The sequence below is a fragment of the Sprattus sprattus genome (genome assembly GCF_963457725.1).
Source record: "Sprattus sprattus genome assembly, chromosome: 7".
NCBI classification, from domain to species: Eukaryota; Metazoa; Chordata; class Actinopteri; order Clupeiformes; family Clupeidae; genus Sprattus; species Sprattus sprattus.
Genome location: NC_137926.1, coordinates 22,400,896 through 22,424,608, shown reverse-complemented (window position 1 = coordinate 22,424,608; position 23,713 = coordinate 22,400,896). Strand labels below are relative to the sequence as shown.

General features: G+C 46.1%; 1 protein-coding gene across 1 annotated transcript in view; it reads right to left on the bottom strand.

Moving 5' to 3' along the window:
- The window catches only part of ripor1 (RHO family interacting cell polarization regulator 1), a 46,055-nt gene extending 34,305 nt beyond the window's left edge, over nucleotides 1-11,750 (bottom strand). Inside the window, exon 1 of the mRNA XM_080841676.1 lies at nucleotides 11,411-11,750. The gene's annotated coding sequence lies outside the window, so the exon portion shown is untranslated. The remainder of the gene's footprint in view (nucleotides 1-11,410) is intronic.
- Between the last annotated feature and the right edge of the window lie 11,963 nt (nucleotides 11,751-23,713).

The following is a 23,713-nucleotide window of genomic DNA, read 5'->3' as shown; positions in this document are numbered from 1 at the left end:
CGATCACAAACGCACACGCACACGCCCACGCACACACACACACACACGCACACACACAAGCATGCGTGTGCATGCACACAGACTCACACACACACACACAGGCTCACACTCTCTCTCTCTCTCTCTCTCTCTCTCTCTCCACAAAAACAGGTGCAATAAGATATTGCTCTCACTCTTTTCATCCCCTGGATAGCGGAGATGCTTGCATGTCCGCAAAAGGTTTATCTTCACATTCTTCCTCTTCTCTTTCATTCCCTCTGCTCTCCTCACCAGCTGCACTCCACCTGAGACACATTCCACCCGTGACACTTTTCCAGCCTCAAATCTCCACTCATATAAAGTATGCGGTAGTTGAATGTTATCAGAAAGGCAACACTGACAAATGTGTCACCAGGGCGGTCTGGGAACTGCGTGAATAATTCCTACCTGTCTGTTTGAAGGCTTTGTTGTGTTTGGTTTGCATGTGGTTTTCCAGGCAACATTGAGACACTTCAACTGCTATTTTGGGGTAATTTTTCCGCATGGAAAACTGTGGTGGCAGTTTTATTGGCATCATATGCGCATGGTGCTCTGAGGGCCTCAAGGCTTTCCAGTAACGGATGCCTGTGTGAGGCAGATGACGCCACATAGGAGAAGCATGAGAAGGAGCTTACTGCTAACAACAGGCTCAGCTCAAGCATCTGGACGAATAACCTGAACAGCAGGTGAACTGTTGCTCCTCTCTGCAGGCACCAACACTCTCACTCTCTAACACACTCACACACACACACACACGGTATGGACACACATACTCAAACACCCATATATACATACCCTGCCATACCTGACTATGTGCAAAATTTGGGGCAACACTGTGATGTCATACCAGTGCATAAAAAGGACGTGTATAGTTGTGATACATCAACACAAAGTGCAAGATGACATGTAGATGGGTGTGCTGGTCGTGGAACACAGGTAATCCATCTTTCATGTAATACAGAGCTGAACCTGAGAGCAGCTCATATACACACTGATACACACGAGATACACATATGTGCACTCACAAGCCCATGCACACATAAACACTGTAAGCGAAGCACATCACACAAGCACCCCAACACACATACTGTATAAAGGCCAACCCCCTTTTAGAAAATCTTTATAATCCATAAAGAAATCAGTCAGGTGGGGGTTCAGTGGGGTTCACAGTGCAAAGGGTCATTATGGCGTGATATTGTGGAATGCAACAGTAAGGACGCTGGCTGCCGTAAAACGACAAAGAACAAGAAGAAGAAGACTTCAAGAAACAAGCATCTGGTTGTTGTGCTTTGTCTACCATAGTGTGTGTCAACAAATGGCACGCAATACGTTTTGAACCAGAAACCTGTAAGATTTTATGTATGCAGGAACTGAAATGAGGGAAAATCCATAAGAGTTGACATGTGTGTGTGCACACACACCCACACCCACACCCACACCCACACTCACACTCACACTCACACACACACAGCCCCTGCAGTGCTGAGGGCACATACCGCCCATAACTTGCATGCCACTGCCATGGAACTCACAAACCACAGACCCCCTCGAAACCCACACAGCACAGACCCCCCCTCGAAACCCACAACGACCTCATTCTCCAACCAAAGCAAGCTCTGTAGGAGCAACAGGTTAAGCAGGTGTACTTTCACTGTCCTGACCTAATCCTGAGCTGAAAAACAATAGCTTCACAGAAACAATTGGTTCACACAGGGACCTTGAAAGAGGTGAAATATCTCTATTTAAAAGTGTGTGTGCATGTGTGTGTGTGTGTTCACAGGTAACATAGACCATTTCCAGCCAAAATATTCAGTCACAATCATCATCACGATAACTGCCATTTCATTTACAACATAATTTGTTCCAGGCAATGACACCCAGTCAGTCAAAATACTTCTTCATGGTGACTTGTCATTTAATTTATGGGAAGATTAAAATAAAATTTTAATGCAACTTGCAACACCCGAAGATAACAATTTTATGACACAAAACAGAGGAGGGATTTCTGAGGTAGCAGCTTCTTGAAGAACGGACCGGGCGCTGTTCCCTGCCTGATCTCAAGAGTTACTTTCTGATCTGCCCTGATCCCACTGCCCTCCGGCCCATAATGTTGACTACCAGCCTAACGGAGCAGCTATAACTGTCATCTGCAGACGTCTGTGAGGTGCAGTGCTGTACGGAGATGTCGTGAGTGGAGAGATTTGGGGCTTTGGTCCTGCTCTGCCCAATCTTCCCCGAAAACCCCATCTCTTGATGAGGCCATAAAAGCTTGTGATTAACGAGCCACCAACAGGCCCTCAGTTCCTGCAGCGGCTGCCTTCGCCCTGATAAGGAAAAGAATGAGGGAAGGGCAGAGCGGAGAGAAACAGGGAGAAAGACAGAAAGAAGTAGCAGGAAGAGAGGGATAGTGAGAGGGAGGAAAGCCGGTAAGCAATAGAAGCGCAATCGAGATGGACAGAAAGAGGGAGAAGAAGAAAAAAAGAGAGGGAGGGAAGAGGAGTATAGATGAAAAGGAGTGGGCCTGCTGCAGTCCTATCGCTCTCTTATTTATTGCTCCGGTAAGGAGTCGCTGAGCGCGAGAGGCTCACCGGTTTGTGGTGTGGAATTCATTTTCAGCCTGATGGCCCTGGCCTCCCGCTGAGCAGAGCTGGAATGATTATATAAGCACCTTCCCCCCCCCCCCCCCCCCCCCCCCCCATCAAGGATGAACCCCTTTGCATGCTTAATACCAACACGGCCTCATTTATGATATCATGTATAATCTCTTTTTCTCTTAAAGCTAGTTTTAAGCCACTTTGATGGCATGAGGGCGATCACCATATGCTGCGCTATTTCTATGATTATTGTGTTCTCAGTGAAATATCTGAAAGGGCAGTTGCAAAAAAAAAAAAGTAGCTATTATCTGCATAAACCCGCATCCTACAGCTTTAAAAGGGGAGAGTGTCATTGCAGTGGTTGGAAGACTCGTGACCCTCCATCAATAGTCACTAAGCTCTCTAATCACTAGAGTATGACTAACTTCATTCAGAATTCATGTGGCAACAGCAAGGACAGAACACATCAACACCAGTCTGTCCAAATAAAGACACATTTTCACGACACAACTCCAAACAGGAGCCCTGAGGACCCCCGTCAACCCAAGACTTCCTGTTTAATCCCCAGCTGGCCTCTAATAGGCTTAAGTGTCACTCGATGCTGCCCCACTAGGGTGCTTCTCCGCTGTGCTGCGTCCTGCCCAGTGAATAGGACCCAGGGCCATGGCCTGGCCTGCTCAGCCTGACCTGCTGTCCACCCTTGAGCTCGCCTTAGGAGCTCTGGGAAGCTAATAGCCCATTTGAAAAGAAACACAGCAAATATATTGCTTGGGTGCATGTGTAAAATATCAAACAGTGATTTATACACAATGTTTTTGAACGGATATAACATCACTACAAATCAAACTTGATCACGCTCCTAATCAAAATAAACTGGTATTATTGACCAACTTAATTATTTATGCAATGTTACTTCCCCTTAGTGCCATTTAAGTGACAATGTGTCTCTTCTATATCAGAGTATTTAAATATTTAACATGTGGTGATGTGATTTAAATGCAGCCTTTTAATTAAAAAAAATCTAAACAGTATATATAAAGCAGTATACAGTATTTATGGAACCAGTCAACATGTGGTATAAACAAATGCCAGTGGTTGATTTGGCTTCTTTTTAAAAGGGGTTCCCCTCCTGTCAGTTAGTTCCATCAATATAGTATCATACTAATAGCCTGTCTTTGCACAGACAGTGTAATTCATCGAATTTACCACAGATAGAACAGCTTCTTCTATTAAAATAATAATAGTGCTGTTTGAGGTGAAGACTGACCTTTTAGGATACAAATGTGTTCGTGTTTGTAAACAAAACAAAACAAAATGGTGGCTGGACTGCTTGTTAAGACATTTTTTGCAAGACTTTCACTCTGAATCCTGGCGCTCACGTTTCTCACCACCACATAACCCTTGCGGTGATACCGTCATCATGGTCCTGTTGGGCGGCTTGACTGGCCTTAATCTTCGAAAGTGTAATTGGATGGCAGGGGTCTTAGAAGGGGGAAAGGGCAGGGTCACTGACCTGGTCAGAAATAGGAGTTGACCTCATGTGGGAAAAAGGTGCTTGACTTAAGCTATTTGTAGTCATAGATACCATGCAATGCAGCTGTAGTCATGATTTACTGTGGCAGGACTAGTCACATCTCTTACTCATCGGTTTACATCTCTAGGTATCTACATCTCGAAGTATGAATGAGTCTGTTTGAACTTTAGTGAGGACACAGGCCTAAAAAAAATATTCTCTGCACAGATCTCTTTTTTCCAGCTCGTTCAACTTCCATAAACATCAGGCAGTGTCTCTTGGCCCGGGTCTGTGCAAGTTGACCAGAGCGGCCCTTTGTAGGAGGAAGTGAGATCAGAAAATAGATCTATCCATTTCCATCTTTACTTGGAGCCACAGACACATCAGCAGATGCAGCACGAACCTGGCCGACATCTCACTCGACCATTATTACCGCAATTAGTTCCCCACTGGGCCGTGGCCTGTGCAGTCTAAAGCCCTGACAAGAGAGTACACTGCAGGATTAGACTATCTGCGGCTAACACCTTCTCGTCCTGACCCGTCCACCTGCTCTACAGGCTCAGCGGAGTCCTCACTGGCAGTGTCTTGTGCTTGACCTAATAACTGCTCTTTTTTTTTTTTTTTACATGTAAACACACATGCACACCTTTTTAGTTCAACGTGATTAAAACATTGGTGATCCAGGCAATCCACCTCAGAAAGGTCCCTCCACTGTACACAACTTAGGTTTTTAAAGATTATTTTATGATTCTTCACATCCAACTTCACATCTCTTGAACACTTCCCCATCAAGTAGAAGGTTCAGAAAATTGATTTTGTACTTATTCCGTCCATAGTTCAGAGAACAGTCACTCAAGTTACACAGTGTGTTTATATTTCTAATGTGCTATGTGATTAGTTTTTGTCATGGCATATACAGTTGACCTTTGATTCTGCCTGTTAGTAGGCTTACTGATTTGGCAGATTCTGCCTTGTGTCTGCACACTGTGAATTGAAAGTTAGGGTTTTTATCTGCCAGTTGATGACAGTTGTGCTAACAGTTGGCCAGTTAGAGGCACTGGGAATTTCCCGGACCTAGCATGATTCCCAGCATAACAGGTCATTCTCAGCAGGTTGCCAGCCACAATGCAAGACTTCAGGTTGAACCACATGCTCTTTGCTTAGGAGGTCCTGCGCACTGGTGAAACAAAAATCTAAGTTCTAATCATGATGTGTACAAATCAACACAGATGACACTCCACAAGAGTGCCCTCACCCTAAAATGTCCTTGTTCACACTGCTTACAGGAAATGAAAGCGATCCATACCCTCACAAATATAGGCGATATGTCAGTGCACAATTTCATGTATCATTGTGTTATACTCAAGATCTGTGACACAATTCACAAGGCCCCTGTACTATTGCTGAAGTCAGTCAGGCAAGGCTGCCATCGTCTTACTGGCCTTGAAAGCTCACAAATCAGCTGGTACAAACAGACAACTATTAAGCAATTGGGGCTGCAGTAAATCAATCACAGATTCCTCCTCGGGCCATTCTCAGTTAACTCCCATTCGCAGGCAAACCACCTGACTCCAGTCACAAGCCCCTGTCAGCTCAGGGAGTTGCCCCAGGAGAAAGAGGTGTTTTGCAAGAGCTTCATCTGGAATGAAGACCAGGCAGCAATATGACAAACGTTTGAGCCTGTTAAGAAGGCGAAAAGAAGAAAATGACACCCCCTGAGGCATAAACAAATACCTTAGGTGTTACATCATTTGACCAAAGAGCAAAATGTTTCCGGTCACCTGGGTATGATCACAAGGTGTTGACTTGTGTCTGCTAATCCATACATATTAGCGGTGAAGCATCAAAGGGAATTTTTTGTGTGACGACTCACCTGAGGAGCCCTGTGTTTTGACTTCAGCAAATGCTTCTCTCCATCTCCTCCCCACAAGCCTTCGTAAGCTGATTACTCAAGACAGCCCGGCTGTTGACACCAACCGCAACACTTGCCAAAACACGCAGGTATCTGTATGTGTCCCGCTTGGTTGGTCACACACAACGGGGTGCGACTGCAACTGAAGAAGTCTACGGGGGAAGTGTAACAATCATAAATGAGAAGTTGGCCACAGGTGAAACTGTACATCTCTCTAACTGGGACTGTTGGGAGTCATACTTCACAGATGTATAGGGTTTCACGCTCGACACACCTGTTTGTACCAAATTAAGTTCGCATGAAGCAACACTGCAGACAGCTGGTATCAAGAAAATAGTCTTCTGCTCATGCTTGTAAATAAGTTAGCGATATAACATCCACCTATCTCAAGACTCCTTTAAAAACTCAGGCTGCCATAAATCGCAGCGCTGCTACTCCTTTGACAGCCTTAAAGCATCACACCAGCACGAAACCTCCCAACCCACACAGATCATCATGTGCATGAGTGGGGCACAGGGAGGGAAATAAAACTGTGCATTTCATCTATGTTTATGCAACCCTTCAAAATGCACATTAGCTCAAACAGATGTACATGCAACCTCCCGTGCATGTGTGCCATAATGTATTCTTAGCACTGGGTGCAGGGCTGCGGTTTTGAGCCGGCACTGGGACTGCGTGCACCCTGGGAAAGAGTGAGTCACCCGCGGCAGCTGCGTCCCAGTCCTCTCTCCACGAACGGGCACTGAGTCAGTGCTAACACCCCGCTGCTGCTGTGCCGCTAATGACGCTACTGCTGCAGCTCCCAATTATGACAAGCCACGCTACAGAGACACAGAGACTATCCCAGGCTCCAATCACAACAACACAGCATTACAGAGCTGAGCAGAAGGGGTTTTGGCAGTGCAGCTGAAGAAAAGCAGTAGCTTTAACTCCGGAAACTAACAAACAGTGCCTTCAACTAACTCACAGATTTTACTCAACCAGTAATGTTTTTAGAAAGTGCTCTGTAAATACAGGGAGTACTGGGGGGGGGTGCAGATGAAAAAAGGCAAAGTCCAATGATGACACAGCAGGCTCTGTCTCTGAACATCAGTACTCTGCTCTGACAAGCATGTAAACAGCCCGGGTCTGTCTGTCTCTCGGCTTTGTCATGAGGTCATCCATGTCAGCCATTCTCCAACAATCTCCGCTCCCAGGCTCTGGGAATTTGGGAATACTGCTGGCTCACCCAGGAAAGCAAAATGGATCCTCACATGCAGGGGGCTGGCGGGGGAGGAAAGGTCAGCTTTGCTATATAGGGACATGGGAGCAGGAGAGGGCCAGAAGATAGAGGGACAGAGGGAGGAAGTCCAAAGGGGGAAAGATAAAGACAGACAGGGAGAGAGAGTGAGAGAGAGAGAGACAGAACATGACTCCTTGTCAAAACACAGAGAGGCCAGAGGAAGACAAAGCAAAAAGGATGCCCCTGCGGAACGGATAGACAGATAACAGCCTGTGGCTATAAGGCTCAGAGAACTATAGGACCAGTGATGAGGATAACATGTACAAGCTGGCTTCCATAAAGGTGAAGAAGATTAAATCCAATCTGATCAAACAGTGCTGGGGCCCAATTCTCCCATTGAGGAAACCATTCTCTTTCTCTCCATTTACTATGGGAACCGTAAGAAACAGGGCATTATATAGTGACTGGGCATTATACAGTGCTACACAAAGCACAGGAGCAAATCCAATAGGGTTAATTTGATTGTGGTTTGCCTTGGCCTAGAGCTTTCATATGGTTGTCATACCTCACACTCGTCAGAGGCCTCTCTGAACAAGCTGTGCAATTCCAGCAGCTTCCTGTTTGTACTACCACTAGGGCTGGGAGGGTTATGCTGGGCTGGAGAAACTGCTCAGCCAGCCAGCCAGCATGGAGCTCGGGCAGTGGAGCTGCTTCTGATTGGCGCACCAAAGTTCTGAAATAGAATGGGCCGTCTGGCCCGGCCTACAGCCTGTGGGTTCTGTGGGCTCCCCGGAGTTCTGAGCTCAGCATTGTTCGCAATCTGGCCTCTAGAATGTTCATGTAAACGAGCTGCCATGGTGACCAAACCAGCTTTCCACATGATTGATGGAAAAGGGAGGGTGAGGAGAAGGCTGAAGGCTGAGGCATCTCGACAGCACAACCCTCATTGCATCTCTCAGTTCCGACCAGCACTCATCAGCATAGGCTAATTGCACAGTCAGTGATGCGACGGTCGGCTTGTGTGAATAAGCAGGGTGCAATCACACAAGGAAGAGCATTTAATTAGCCACTGTAGACCATGCAAAATGGTACAGCATTGGCCCACAGGAAGCCATTAGCCAAGCAAAAAACCCATGTGGGTGGGGGTTAAAGTGCATGCTGGGAATGGCGAGCACATCACTTGGTGACAGAAGCACTGTATGTGTGTGTGTGCGCGCGCGCATGTGTGTGTGTGTTTGGAACACAAGGACCCTTCAGTGTTCTGGCTGGTATCTCATTATTCTTTCGCCCGGAGAACAGAGAGAGCAGGTGCTTGAGATTAACACAACATCAGAGCCAGGGGGCTGGCAGACACCCACACACATTCAAACACTCTTCCCTTGCACTGCTTGCTCTTAGCCCTGAAAACCTCTGACAGGACGAAGCGTGGTGATGGTGCCCAGACCCACTCCAGGGCCCAGGGCATGCTAAAGCTTCTGACAGAGCCTAATTAACACTCGCCAATGCATCAATGTGCTTCTTCAAAGAGAACCAACACATGAAACAACGCAGACAATCATGCGTGTGATCTGTAGGTTTCAGCTCAAGACAAGTTTGCTGTTTTAATGGACAGTCTATTTGCACTGTGCACCACACACTGATCTATTTTCAGCATGGACAGACAGCACAAAAAAAAAAAGAGTCTTTCCTATGGGGGAGGACACAAGAGGCCAGCTATGCAGAGCATGCTTCAGGAGTGTGTGAGTTAGCTGTACAACTGTGTGCATGAGTGAGGGGGTGATTGAGTGAGTGTGAGTGTGAGTGTGAGTGTGAGTGTGAGTGTGAGTGTGAGTGTGAGTTGCTAACACTAAACGTTTAGCGAGCAAGGAGATGGTCCTCAAAGCCAGGGCTACCAGACAACAGGACTTGACACGTCGTGAGGGGTTGGGGTAAGGGGGGGTGGACAATGGAGGGCACAGATGCAGGGATGAGAGAGAGAGAGAGAGAAAAAAAAGAGAGAGAAAGTCACAGGGCCACAGCAGGACTCCTGGGAGAGACAGAGCGTTCAGACAGAACCGTCTAATAAGAGCATGACTTCAGAGAGAGGAACCCCAGAGAGGGGAAGCAGGGGGTAACAGAATCACACATGGGCACAGGGAGGGCAGTGGCACTTATGTATGTGAATGCCTCTTATTTGCGACATGAGAGGACGTTTTTTAACCAAGTAAAATATTAGCCGGAACTGTGCATTTGCAGTTTTTAGTCTCTGTACACAAGGACAGGCATAATATTGGGGCGTCTATCAACTGAGGCACAACTGTGTGTGTCTTCAGAATCAAAAAATGAAGTCTTGACTTTGAAAAGGTCATGCTTATCCACAGCCTGAGGAGATGACTGAGCTCCTGTGATGACACAGTTCAGGATGATCATCAAGGAGAAAAGACTTGAGCAGGACCAAACCAACAAACATGCTGCCAATTTCCAGCCCTGTACTTGCATTACACCCACACATAAATAAGCACGAAGCCTGGAAACACAAAGACTCAATCCCTTTAACAGGGCACTGAGCAGCTCTCTGTGTTTGAGTGTTTAGCCTACATGTTTACGTTATGTGTGTGTGTGTGTGTGTGTGTATGTATGTTTGTGTGTGTGTGTGTGTGTGTTTGTGTGTGTGTGTGCAAGTGAGTGAACGAGTGTGTGAGAGAGACAGTCTCCCTCCTTTCCCCAGCATATCCCTTTCATCATAATTGTTTTTGTTGATCAAATCATTAGCTAAATTAGGCCCCTCAGCAGTGCTCAGCCTCACACACAAAGGCCAGATTGTGAGTGCCTGTTGTGCTGCCCACACGGCCGGGTTTTCTGGGAGATATGTTCCCACACTCCTCACTCCCTGCCGGCATGGCCAGCCCCGATGCAGGAGGCCACGGAGGACAGGACTATCTCTTCATAACACAGTGAGGGGAGAAGTGAAAACAAAATGATGGACAGAGGTGTCATGGTCTTTGTTGTAAAGGGCTAAGATTTTATATGGGCCAGAGTGGTGTTTAAAGATAGCTGCAAAATAGCATTTTAATCCATAGATATAAATTACTGCTGCTCACATGTGGTGCATTTTAAGTACAGATGTCAACATAATAATCCCCTTCATAAACTTCCATCATAATTGAGACTTTAAATGACTGCTACAGCTATGCACACACCCCTATATATATGTAATGATACATGCAAACCAATTCAGGCCAATCTCAGAATCATGACACCTGAGATAATGTGATTAAAATGTTGATATGGAGTTCTGGTTACCCTTTTCAAAAAATACAAGCTGTTAATATTCTGCCGTCTAAAAAGGGGACGGCATGTTATCAAATACATTTTAGGTTGGGAGGAAGTTGCATTCCCTTACAGGGATAAAGAAAAAAAGTCAACAGAAGGATTAGATTGTGCAGGATTAGCCTTTAGTCGCTACATCAACTGAGTGGAGACGTGGCTCAGTTTTTGGTCAGACACCAGACACAAATGTAGCCCATCCCAGCCACCGCCACCACACATAAGAGTGGTGAGGTCGGTTGGAATTATGAAAACAAACTTCTCTTCTACACTCAAGTCAAACAAAATGATTTTGATAAAAGCGACAACCGGTCTGGACACACTGGAATCAGACGTTACCTAATTTACACTTCGTAAAAAATTCCATACTTGGTAGAAGTAACCCCATGCCCACGTCGAGTAGCCTACTTTCTTCCCGCACGGCAAAACTGACAAATACCCGTGGTTGCCCGGCTTTTCTCTCATGTCATTACAAATATCACACAAAGACATTCTTTGTCATCAAAACCAACAGCCAAGACTATCTCTCTTCAATTCTCGTTCACACGAGTTTAAGTCTCTTCTCTGCTAAACCAAGGTACCGTATTCTGAAGTGATTTTCAAGCAACCTCCCCAAATGTATTGAGATACATTGTTATATGTGACTTGAGTATAAAGGTTAAGCCAGTTCTGCATCAGTGCTCAATTTGGTTTCACATGATCACTCTCTTCTAGGTTCCAGTATTAACTGGCCCATTTAAATCAGTCTAACTAATGTACCATAGCCTACATTAACAGGTCGAAAACCAAGGCACAAACAGCACAAAATGATGCACAGTGGACATAATAATGAACAAACCACGTACATGTCTGCCGCCAGGGGAGGTATCATCTGATGTAAATCCTAATTGTTCAGTAACAAGCTGGATCCGGTGGAAGTTAATAAGACGAGGAAAACGGAGCGAGTTTCCCTGACAACAAAAGTGAATAAATTCCCCAAATCAGTTCTCGGCTCACGTTTCGCCTTCCAGTCTTCCCTGTGTCACTTTCTCCTTCTCCTGTAGGCGCAACCGAGGGCTCAGTCCCCGTCCTTATCTCCGAAGGGGTGTGGACAATCCAATGCAAATGTAAAAGCCGTCCGTACCCATCCGCGTCTACTTCTCGCCGATCAAGAGGAAGGTGGGGTGAAGGAAAGTATCATGGCAGAAGAACTACATCTATATAATTCAGACCGGTTTCAGGCTGTCCCATGCGTCAGTGATTGTCTGCTGCGCAGTTGAGTGAAATCTCCTGTTGAGTCTTCGTAGACGTCTGCCTCGCTCAGTGTATATGTGTGCACAAGTACGCACACACACAGTCATGCACAGCTTGACGGTAGGCTATAGCAGTTCTGTGTTGAGCTGCTCCACACTGAGAAGGGGGATGGGAGAGAGGGGAGGGACTCGGAGGATTTTCGCCTTGCCTCGCCTCTCTCCTCAAGTGAAACGGAGTGCCCTGGTCCCCATTTGCTGCTGGCCTCACGCCGCCTACTGTCCCCTTGTCCCTGAAGTGATGCAGAGTTAGCAATAAACTGCACGTATTTCTTTACAAGAATAACTTTCTAAGAACGACAGAGGCAATATTATTGTACTTATTTATCCAGACACTTTGAACACTTCTAGTAAGCCAAAGAGATTCAATTCTTCTGTGGTGGGCTACAACGCAAATCGATATAAATATACCATACCATGATGTGAAATGCTGAAACATATTAAATTACAGGGTGCCTTGGCAGCCTCATAATTAGCACTCTAACCTAAATATAGTGATGATGAAAGGACTGTGTATGACATAGTATCTCTGGGAGCCAAACTCAGTATACATATAAAAATAAAAAAAGCAAAGCAATAAACAGTGAAATGAAGGTAAAGCACAGAAATGTTGCTAAGAAGGTGATAATCAGTACTATAAGTCATGAGGATGGGGATTGCCACGATACTATTGCAATGGGGGAGGTGAGGGAGGTGACCAGACGATACTATTGCAATATTTGGGCCACAACACGATATTATTGCAATTCTTTACATTATACAATACGGCAAGTATTTCAATTCAATTCTGCAATACATTGTAATTTATTTTGCACAAAAATTACGTTTCATATACTAGAAGTCTTTGCAGCCAACTTGGCGTGATACATTTATCAACTCTGACTTCAATTCCAATTTCTGCTCTAGTAAGATACAAATGAGGTCTTGTGCCATCTTGTGAACTTCAGTAACAATATTATCAGAGTAGATTATGTACCAAAATATAATTTAAATCATAATATGAAATTAATCACTACTGCGATACGCGGTGCCACTGTATCGCGATAATAATAATAATATAAGCACACTGAGAGCCAGTTTACCAAGTCAAATTCCTTGTTTCTGCAAACTTACTTGGCCAATAAAACCTGATTCTGATTCTGATATTGTGCTGAAAACTATCACAACACTATATCACTTTTTCCCCCACCTCTAATGCGAAAGGTATACTTCTGCAGACATGGTCTGCATATTGTTTCTGCAGGGTGCTGATGACGCCAAATTCGTCATCTGCACAGTCCGTATGGTCTGTCCGTACGTATTGACTGTTCTTGCCCGAAACTGAGCGTGAAGTAAATCCCATGCACTCAGTACAATAAGGTCATAGTCTGTCAATTTGTCCATGTCCACAACAGCACAAAAATGAGTATACTTGGGCCGACCAATGCGCACGTACATATCCGTATGCACAAAGCCGTGTCCGCAGAAGTGTACCCCGGCCCTAATGAGTCACATGTTTGGCCACAGAGCAATCCCTGGTGCTTTTCTGACAACTTCCCTATTCTGTGGCAAAGTGCTTCTTCTGTCTGCACCCTCCTAAAAGGAACATGACCAAGCAAATAAAACCACACCAACCCACAGTCCCTCTCTTTCTCACTTGGTCTTTCTTTCGGTCATTCAATCAAACACAAAAACACACACTGTGAGGGAGACACACACACACACAGTCATTAGTGCCAATGTATGTGACAGTGACAAAAGCAATCCCCCCCTCCCACGACCCCCTGCCTGGAGAGATGAATGATTGCTCTCATGGGCTGTGGCTAGCTGTTACCCCGGCAACCTAGCGAGCAAGACCCTGAGTGATGTCATGTATTTGGAGAGCAGGCCTATGCTCAGGCGCCTGGTTGTGTGCGATAGGGCTGAACACTTGCTGGGGATGTGTGTGTGTGTGTGTGTGTGTGTGTGTGTGTGTGTGTGTGTGTGTGTGTGTGTGTGTGTGTGTGTGTGTGTGTGTGTGTGTGTGTGTGTGTGTGTGTGTGTGTGTGTGTGGGTTTGAAGGGGGTGTCAATAGACTCAAATTGGCCTCTTCCTTTCTGAAGCTCACCCACAGCAGCCTCCTCCATTCAAACAGGAAAGGCTACTATCCACACACATCTGCATTCTCCTGACACCCTCAATCACCACAATAGCTATTCCCTCCATCACTACTACACAAAAACACACAAACAGGCATACCCCATTCACATCAGTTAAGCTAATATTCAGTGCCACAGACACTGCAGCAGATAAGGGCTTTGGTAAAGGACACTGATGCATCTAATTAAGGCAGTAAAACGGTGAGGGACTGAAGTCCCTATCTGGATGTGATCATCACATTTCCTATCTCACTAGCTGCCCTCTTGTCACTGATAACCCCCTCACACCTTACATATATGGAACATCAAGAGCCATAGTGGTGCAGGATGGGGATGGAAAGACCCTCAGAAGCACAAACCATGTAGAGATGGTCTGTACCACAGGATGAACTGAATCCTTTCATTATTCACACTAAACTGCAGTTATTTTAGAGTAAGAGTGTATGGATCAAAGCATTAATTATAGCGTATTTTCTTATCCTGATAATACAAAGACGATGATCTATCAAAGAGGAAAAGCTGCCTACCCAATTGCAATGGCATGCGTGCAAATGGGGAGTGAGGCTGGTAGGGGTGGAGGGGGGAGTCAATCATAAATATCTCAACTCTTTGTCTTTCATTTTGTCATTCCATCACCATTTTTAGATGTTTCTCTCATGTGATTGATGTGCCTTGCTGATGCATTTACTGCCTGTCCTCCAAGGGGAACAATACAGACAGAGACGTACACACAGAGGGAAGACGTGAGAGAGAAACACATACACTTGCACACACACACACACAAACACACACAAAGTGAACAAGAGAGAACACACACACACACACACACACACACACAGAGAGACACACCCAGATGTGGGTCAAGCGGTGTAAATCTCCTTTCAGATTGCAGAACTTGGGTTGTGTGCCAGTGGTGTCCTCTCGTCTGACAGCTCTCCCAGGCCTCCCCTGCCAGAGCGCTCCACGCTCCATGCTCATTGACCCCCGCACCCCAGTGTGTTGGACACATCGCCCCCAACTCCCCCAGGGGACAGACCCACTCGCTCAGTAACAATGGGGCTGGGGAGTGGGGTGGCTCTGTGATCAGCACCTCTCTGGGTTGGTCTGTGGAACTTTGGCCCTTTGGTCTTCAGTTTCTCGCGCTCAGTTTAGTCTATATCTCCCCACTTTCATCATTATCTGATTCTGTGTTTGGTTTCTCATTCTCTCTCTCTCTCTCTGTCTGGCTTTAATGCTTTCTCTTCCCACTCTGTCCCTCTATATCTCCCACAATATATACACCACACACACTCTCTCTCTCTTTCTCTTTCTCTTGCTCTCTCTCTTCCACAGACACACACACACTTCTTCTCTTTTCTCTCACACTTCTCTGTCTGTCTATCTAGTCAGCCAAATCCATTTGCACAGTAAGAATATCTGAATACCTCCAGTCCCATCCCTAGTTTTCTCTGGAGATGTGAACACCCTCCTTTTGCACACAGTACCTTATGCCCTTTCCTATTATAGTAGGGATGTGTCACTGAGGAAAATGTATATATTTATAAATATGCTTTCTCTCTCTCTCTCTCTCTCTCTCTCTCTCTCTCTCTCTCTCTCTCTCTCTCTCTCTCTCTGGGTTTGGTTCCTCATGACAGGGGAGCAGGAGTGGATGGAAATGATCAGACTTTCTCTGTTAAACCCCAAAGTGCACTGAGAAAGAATGTCTAAGACAGGAGAGAGAGAGGGAGGGAAAGGGAGAGACCAGCAGGGAGAGAGAGAGGGGTGGCAGAAATAAGAAGAGTGGAGGGGAGAGAGAGAGTTTGAGAAACATGGCGGAGAGGAGGGGGTCTCTGTTATTATGTAATATCGATGCATTTGCATTAGCGAGATGTTTGAAGACATTCTCACTTCGAGTGTGTCCACCCCCTGCCTTCACCCACCATCACCACCACCCATGCTGACACACACCAGCAGGCGTGCACACTAGCCCACACACATAACACACCACCTGTCAGCTCCATCTGCTGCTGGGCCTTCTCCTCAACACAACACAACCATGTACTTTTTAGGCATACAGACACACAAATGCACGCACACACACACACACACACACACACACACACACACACACACACACACACACAAACACTCCCACACACCCCAACATACACACACACACACACACGCACACACACACACAGGCACACAGTCTCTCCCACACACGGGCACTGACACACACGCACACACACACACATACACACACACACACACACACACAATCTTATTTGTGAGCTGATGGAAATCTCTGTTGGAGGCTATGTGATAGAATCTCAGCCTGAGGCGAAAGGGTTTTCTATTTGGGTCAAGCAACTCCAAAGCCCCCACTTCATCAGACATGGAGACTGTGCACTTGGCATCCTCCTCTATCACGGAGGTACAAAGGGAGTATAGAGAACGTGAATGCATCCTGAAGAATGTAGGGGTGGTTATGGTCAATAATCCCAAAGAGAGGGGGCACATTTTTAAAATACCTTTCAAAAGTTTTTAGAGGGGGTAGGCATCAACTCTTATTCCCTCTTGAGATGTATATCACACAATGTGATGCCTTGAGTCCGTGACGGAATGAAATGCTATGGACACAGATTTGGACCTCCGTCCAGGCTTAGTTTAAGAGTAACTCTGTGGTGTCCCATTACCTATCAGTGTATGATGATGTCTGAGACAGAGTGAGAGATGGCTGACTGATAAGGGTGTATATGCAGTTAGAATCTGGAGTTGTCACTTCTGTTCTTAAACAGTACATCACCAAGAAAGTGAATGAGGTGGTGAGGATCCCCAACGTGTATCCTCAGACACACACACACACACACACACACACACACACACACACACACACACACACACACACACATCCTCGGACATGCGTCCCCTGCAGCCCCTCAGGGCCACACACCCTCTGTTGTCCCTGAGCTCATTCATAATGAAAGGCATGCCTCATTACAAGTGAGTGGATGTATTGTAACAATCTGCCCCTTAACAGTGGCCCACAGCAGGGGTGGGAGATGCTGTCCCTAATTCTGACCGTTGCTGGGGAAGTGGTGGTGGACTGGGATGGGGCATTCCTGCCATAACATCAACGCCCTCAATTCCATAATCGTGCACACAAACACACACACACACACACACACACACACACACACACACACACACACACACACACACACACACACACACACACACACACTCCCTCACTAACTCACACAAACACATAAGTATGCAGTGGCAGGTAGAGTACATGCTGTGGGCGCTCTGGCCAGTCAGACAAGCCATCATCAAATAGTTGATGTATTTCCTTAACACTATTGGACTAAAATGACTGAGGTCGTATCCTTGAGAGTAAAGATTCAATGTTTTGAAATATCAGGTGTAACTTGGCTCATGGGCATCATTAGGCCTGCGTGTCTGAGGCCAAGAATGTTATATGAATAGCAAAAGATCTCCATTTTTTTTTACAAAAAAATTATAATTTAAGAAGCCCCTGATCTATTCATATGTCATTCAGATCATGCATTAAAGCCATTGAAAATAATGTTATATCGTTGATCATTTTGTGTGAGCACGAGAGAGAGGGAGTGTGCACCGGTTACAGGGCTTGTCATCTGGTGGTAGCTAGCATGGCCCTGCGTGCTATGGGCTATATTTAGGTTTACTGTTTCTATGTCAAACTGTGTGAAGATGGTCCATTTAGCTGCCAGAATTTAAAACATTTTCCCAGACCGGATGCACACAGACCCCCCCAGGTCTATGCTAAGCCCCGAATGTTTTACACTCCTAGCAATGCCCCTGCCAATGATGCTGTTCCGTAGGGAGTATACTATGCTTGCCATAGGTGCTATTTTTTGTAGATACGCCCCTATAAGTATGCACACACTCTCTCTCACACATAAACATCCATATGCACACACACTCACACACACACACACACACAGACAAATTTCTACTACAAGACTCAGGAACTCACTGGACCCACGGGACAAGATCCTTGACCCTCATCTCTTGTTATCTGACTGCCCCTCCCCACTTCTCAATCCCTGCCCGGACGATTAAGGCAGGGTGGGACCCTCTGAGCTGGGACACAATCTTTGATAACCCCCCTACCCCAACACACACACACACACAAACACACACACACACACACACACACACACACACACACACACACACACACACACACACACACACACACACACACACACTGGACTCACAGCCACAGGAAGAGCTCACGATGCCATCTTAACAGACATGAAAGAAAAAAATAAATATTGCAAGATCCGTTTTTAACCACAATTCATCTGTAAATAAATGTTTGTTTCAGTACACTAAGCTCGGCACTTCCGTTGTTCCACACACATTGTGAAATGCCATCTGGATTTCTTCTTCTTGTATGTTATACTCTGTTCTGTCTAGCACACAGAAACCACAGAAGGACAGGCTTGCGTTGGAACCTGGAGTTTAAAGAAGCATGGGTCTGAGCAGAACGGCTGCAGAAAGTAGACAAACAAACAAATAACCTCTGCAAAGCAGACATACTTTCACTGTCTACAGCAGCAGCAGCAGCAGTTTCGCTGCTACGGTAGAGTTGGAAAGCAATCATCTGATCAGGCACACCCTTAATTATAGCCCAGCCAGTAGCCCGTATATACGCTGGACAAAAATACAGACAATGTGCATGTATGTCCATGTCTATGTCTATGTGTATGTATATGTGCATATGCATGTATTTGTGTCTATTGTATGCATGCATGTACATACTAGAGGTACATTCCTGAGGTTGAATAATGTTATTTTCGTTTGTGTGTGTTTCTTGCAAATTCTTATTCTCCCCTCAGGCTCTGGTCCAGCTCTGCAAGTACTTCCCAAACCATCTACAGAATGCACTCTAGCATTTGTGGAGGTTTGCTGAGTCCTGTCTTTCTCATACACCCGCCCCCCCCCCCACACACACACACACCCCATTTCACTAAGACCTTCAGAATAGCCAAATCCCTTCGTTTGATTTCTGACACAGTTCCACATGGGCAGACTCAGTCACTGGCCAGCGGTCCGGTGTGACCCGTCTCTCCAGCGCTGCTGACCCGGTCTGCAGCATGTGGAACGGGTCCAGGCCTGAGGTAATTAAACGCCAGCACCCAGGGCCCCTCATTCAGGATCGTATTAAAAAGCCCCCATTCAGGCCGCCGCTCAAGGCCGCTGAGTGTCTCTCGCGCTGAAAGGAGTGAAAGGACGGGTGAAAGAAAATGAGATGGACAGAGAGTGAAAACCACATTTGAGGAGAAAGAGAAAGAGGGTGAGTTAAATAGAGGAAACAGGAGTGAGAATGGCAGACAAGGGAGAATGAGAGAGGGAAAATGAATGACAGAAAGATTCAGAAGGGGATAAAAGAGAACATCATAGATGCCAGGACACACCATCAGTTGCTCCCCCCCCAAGGTGCCCCCCCTTCTCCCCGGCCTAACACAGTACAAGTGGGGATGAGATCATGCCTCTTCCTCCTTTCAGCTTTCAAAGCAACTCAACTGCAACAGCAACTCAACAACAGACAAGCAAGTAGAAGAACAAGGAGAAGGAGTGGAAAAATGGCTGGATAGCACATGAGGGAGATGAGCCTTCATTTCTGGCCCCAGAGTCTGTCTGCAAGTACTGAACCAGGCACATGACCCTCAGACAGGACCCAAAATAGCTCCCAATCATGTCATTCAGTGCTCCAAACAGCAGTAAACAAGGAAGGACACACAAAGGAACTATTGGGTATTTCTGGTGTTTTTTTTTTTTTCTTCGAGGCAGTTTCCTGCTGCGTAGACGGAGAGCTCTGTTTCCTCTCCTTTCCTTATTAAGACACAGTTTACCATCGAGCCCTGCTGTGGCAGCCATGTAAGGACGGAAGCTGTAGGAGAAGGTCATCGTTACAGTAAGCCTCATTTTTCATGTCGTGCCTCAGCCTGCACTAGACGAAGACCCTGCAGAAACCACAGCCCCCACCCCACTTTTCCCTGATAGACCAATACATAGGCCTACAGAAGACCAATCGGTTTGATCTTAACATGTATTTACCTCATTATGCTCTTTCAGAGGAGGCTGTATCTGCAAAGTGCATCCGACATTGGTAAGCTATATCACAGTATATGAAGAACTAGTTTCAGACATAACTTTCAGAGCAGGGGTGAAGCTATGCCATATAGGGTGAAATATGATGTACAGATGATATAGGATGCATCGTTGGTCCATGAATATCCAGATGTGTGCTTGGCATGTGTAGTGGAAGACTAGGCAAGCAGGACTGCTTCCTTTGCCAATGAACAGACATTTGCATACACTTTAAAAGGACTTTAAAAGGGTGAAAATGTACAAAAACAGAGATATTGTATTACAAATAATGTGGGTTATAATGGGCCTATCATAAACTCCCCAAAGTGGATCGAACAGGAACGGGAGACTGATAACGGGAGGGCTGGTCTTCCCCAGACTGCAGATATCATCAAATGTTATTTTCCAAGCCGTCCTGACAACCCCCCCCCCCCTCTTCCTCTTCCTATCCATCCCCCATTATGAACTCTCCTCCCCCCACCACCAAAAAAAGCTCTTGACGTGTTACTGTGATTCTCAGCATTGTTTGTGTTCTCATATTAAAGTTTTTCTACTTTTCTCCTCTGCTCTGTGTATCTGTCTGACTCTCTCACTCTGTCTGCATCATCACTCCCTTGTTTCTGTCTCTCTCTGTCTGCATCACTCTCACTTGTTTCTCTCTCTCCCCCCCCCCCCCCCCCCCCCCCCCCCCCCCTCTCTCTCACTCTCTCTGTCACTCCTGGCACGAACTGTTCTTTCCAAGCCTTGCTCACCTCAAAGGCGCATAAACAAGGCACCTGATCTTTGCCCCTTGCTTGGAGAGGCGCCCACCAAGATCGCACTGTTTGTGTAATGTGAGAACCAACGTCTCCACACTCGCCCGATGAAGGCTGTGTACAGAAGCACGTAATTATGTCTAAACACCCAAACCCGAAACAAAGCTCCCGGAGCAAGCCTGTTGCTCATATTTGCTCAGATATCAGGCCTCACATATAATCACCTCAAGCCTTAGGGTTTCAAATCAAGTTCACTTAGTGTTCTGTTGCTCTGCATCATCTGACTGAAAACAACAGACAAGATAATCCAAGTCAGTGGCTAGAGGCCACAGTTTCACACTTAAAGCCCAACACTGCCCTCCTCTGGAGATACATGGACACAAGTACTGCGTGACATAATTCGGTTCTTGGATGTCAATGTGTGTGTGTGTGTGAGTGAGTTTGCATATTTGTTGTTGTGGGGAATAGCAGGGCCATAACACGTTTTTGCTGCAGTCACCAAGCCCATCTTGCAAAAAACACCTGAAAAGATGTTACTGCTGATGAGCTAAACTGACGACATTAACATGACCCTTGCTGCAAGCTCAACTGGAACATAAACACAGATGGACACACCCCAGGTCTGCCTGCTTTTGCAACTGGATGCCCATGACTAATAAGAATTACTACCCCTAGGGGGGTATTAACTATTAATTAATAACCCCTTCCCAGGGCTCTGCCCATTCTCACCGCGGGTGCTGTTTGTCCTGGCTGTTGACACAAACAGTGACGATAAAATAATACATACAAACACAGGCCAGAGGCTGGACAGATGGTCTGACCTTGGGGAGAATTCCCACAGCTGGGCCACATCAAGAGGCAGAGAACAAGAGCCTGGATTTAAAATGGAGCCTTTTTAAGGGACAGAATTGTAAAATAATGATCAGACAGGGATATCTCATTTAAAAAATGCAGAAGAAAAACCCTGATGATTCACAGACACAACACATTTTCGTCTAGGTTTCTTATACATGGGTCAGTGCTGTTACTGAGCAGAATAGCCTCATCTCTCTAATGCGTGTTAAAAAATGCAAAACTCTGGTCTTGCACAGCGGTTGGGCTCTGGTCATAAGCATCTGCCACTAATGGGGTGTGTATACTTGTCTGGGTGCGTGAGGGCTGTTACTGAGCAGAAGAAGCTCTGCCTGTCTCTGTCTGGGCCTGCATGAGGGCATGTGCTGTGTAAATTAATAAAGACTTGTTAAGAGGCGCTCCAGTTCTGCTCCTGCGGTCAGGATGAGGAGGAAGGAGGTGAGAGAGGAAGAGGGAGAGAGAGGAGACATGGAGACAGGGACCGTACTACTCTGATTTAACCATGCCAACCCACACACACACACACACACACAGGAGCAAACAGATGTGTTACACTGCACGACTAAAACAGCATACACATACACACACACACAAAAAAGCTCTCAGTGCACTGATTTTCACTCTCTCTCTGTCTCTCTTTCTCTTTCTCTCTCACGGACACACTAAAAACTGGGAGGAAATGTAAGAAAAACTGAAAGTAATGTTTGGAGTGCATCCTCCCACTAACTCATGAATGTGTCACGTAGACAACCCACCAACACTGCCCTGCAAAAGTGCACCGGCTCAACAGCTCATTAGCTGTCGCATCTGTCCGAGGGCGTGCATTTAAACTGTAACCCACGGAGGTCCGATCAAAGCCAAACAAGAAGATTACACAAGCCTGCATGATTTCCATCTATCCACACGGCAGACCACGCCTGATATTTACCAGACGGCCGTGGCGCTCTGTTCTAATGCATCATTTATCAGAACTCAGCTCGCCTGTTTATTAGTGTGAGCAGGGGTTGGGGGGGGCGGGGGTGTTTAGGAGCAGACAGACCCCAGGGGACCCCCCCCCCCCCCCCCCCACTCCCCTTTCCTCTCATCAATTCTGCACCAAGTCTAAATGAAGTGGGCAGACACCAGCTGTTCAGAGGACAGCCAGTATGGAACAATCAGGAATAACAGCGCTGGAAGCCACCTGAGCTGAGAGGAGCTGCTGTGATGCGTAGCTTGTTGCTGGCACAGTCACGGTGACAGCCCAAATCACCCAGGATGCGCTGCTCACAGACACTGAATACTGAGTGTTGGGGGGGACACGGACGGGTGTGTGTGATGAGCAGCACACAACAGGCAAACTTAACAATGGCTCGTAAGGTGGACTTGGTGGTGAGATAATCTGAAATGGGCAGTATCATACTGTGTGCTGCATTGAATTTGCGTGGTATGACCTCTCCGGTACTAAGCAATGTCAATGTACTACCTTAGTTTGTCATATTTGTTCGATACCACAGCAAATCTCAGACACCCCAGTCACACATGTACAACAAACTAATTCAATGTTTAATTTAGTTTGTCCTGTTACTGTATTGTAGCTGTACTCAGTAAGCACCTTTGCAATATTTCCAGAACCAATTTTCTATTTAAAGTCTAAAGTATAAAGTCTACATTTATCTATCTTTCTTCTCAAACTACACTCCCATATTTCTCATTAGTTTTACAAAAAATACATGTATTTGTAAATGTCATCTTTAGGAAAAGAGACAACCGGTCCTAATGCCCTAGTCAAGTCAAACTGTCCACCCACAGTGTCCTTTTATCAGGAAGTGACAGCTCTACATGAGCCTTTCCAGTCCAGTAGGAGTGAAAAAGTGACCAGTCTTTTCCTGTGATTGTGTTGTCATCTCTGCCCGCCACATATGCCCATTTCTAAAGGTATCAGACCCCAGAAGTCCAGCCATGATCTGAGACACTGTCTATATATCTCTCTGTGGAAGAAACTGATAACCTGTTTTGGTGTGACGTGCATTGAT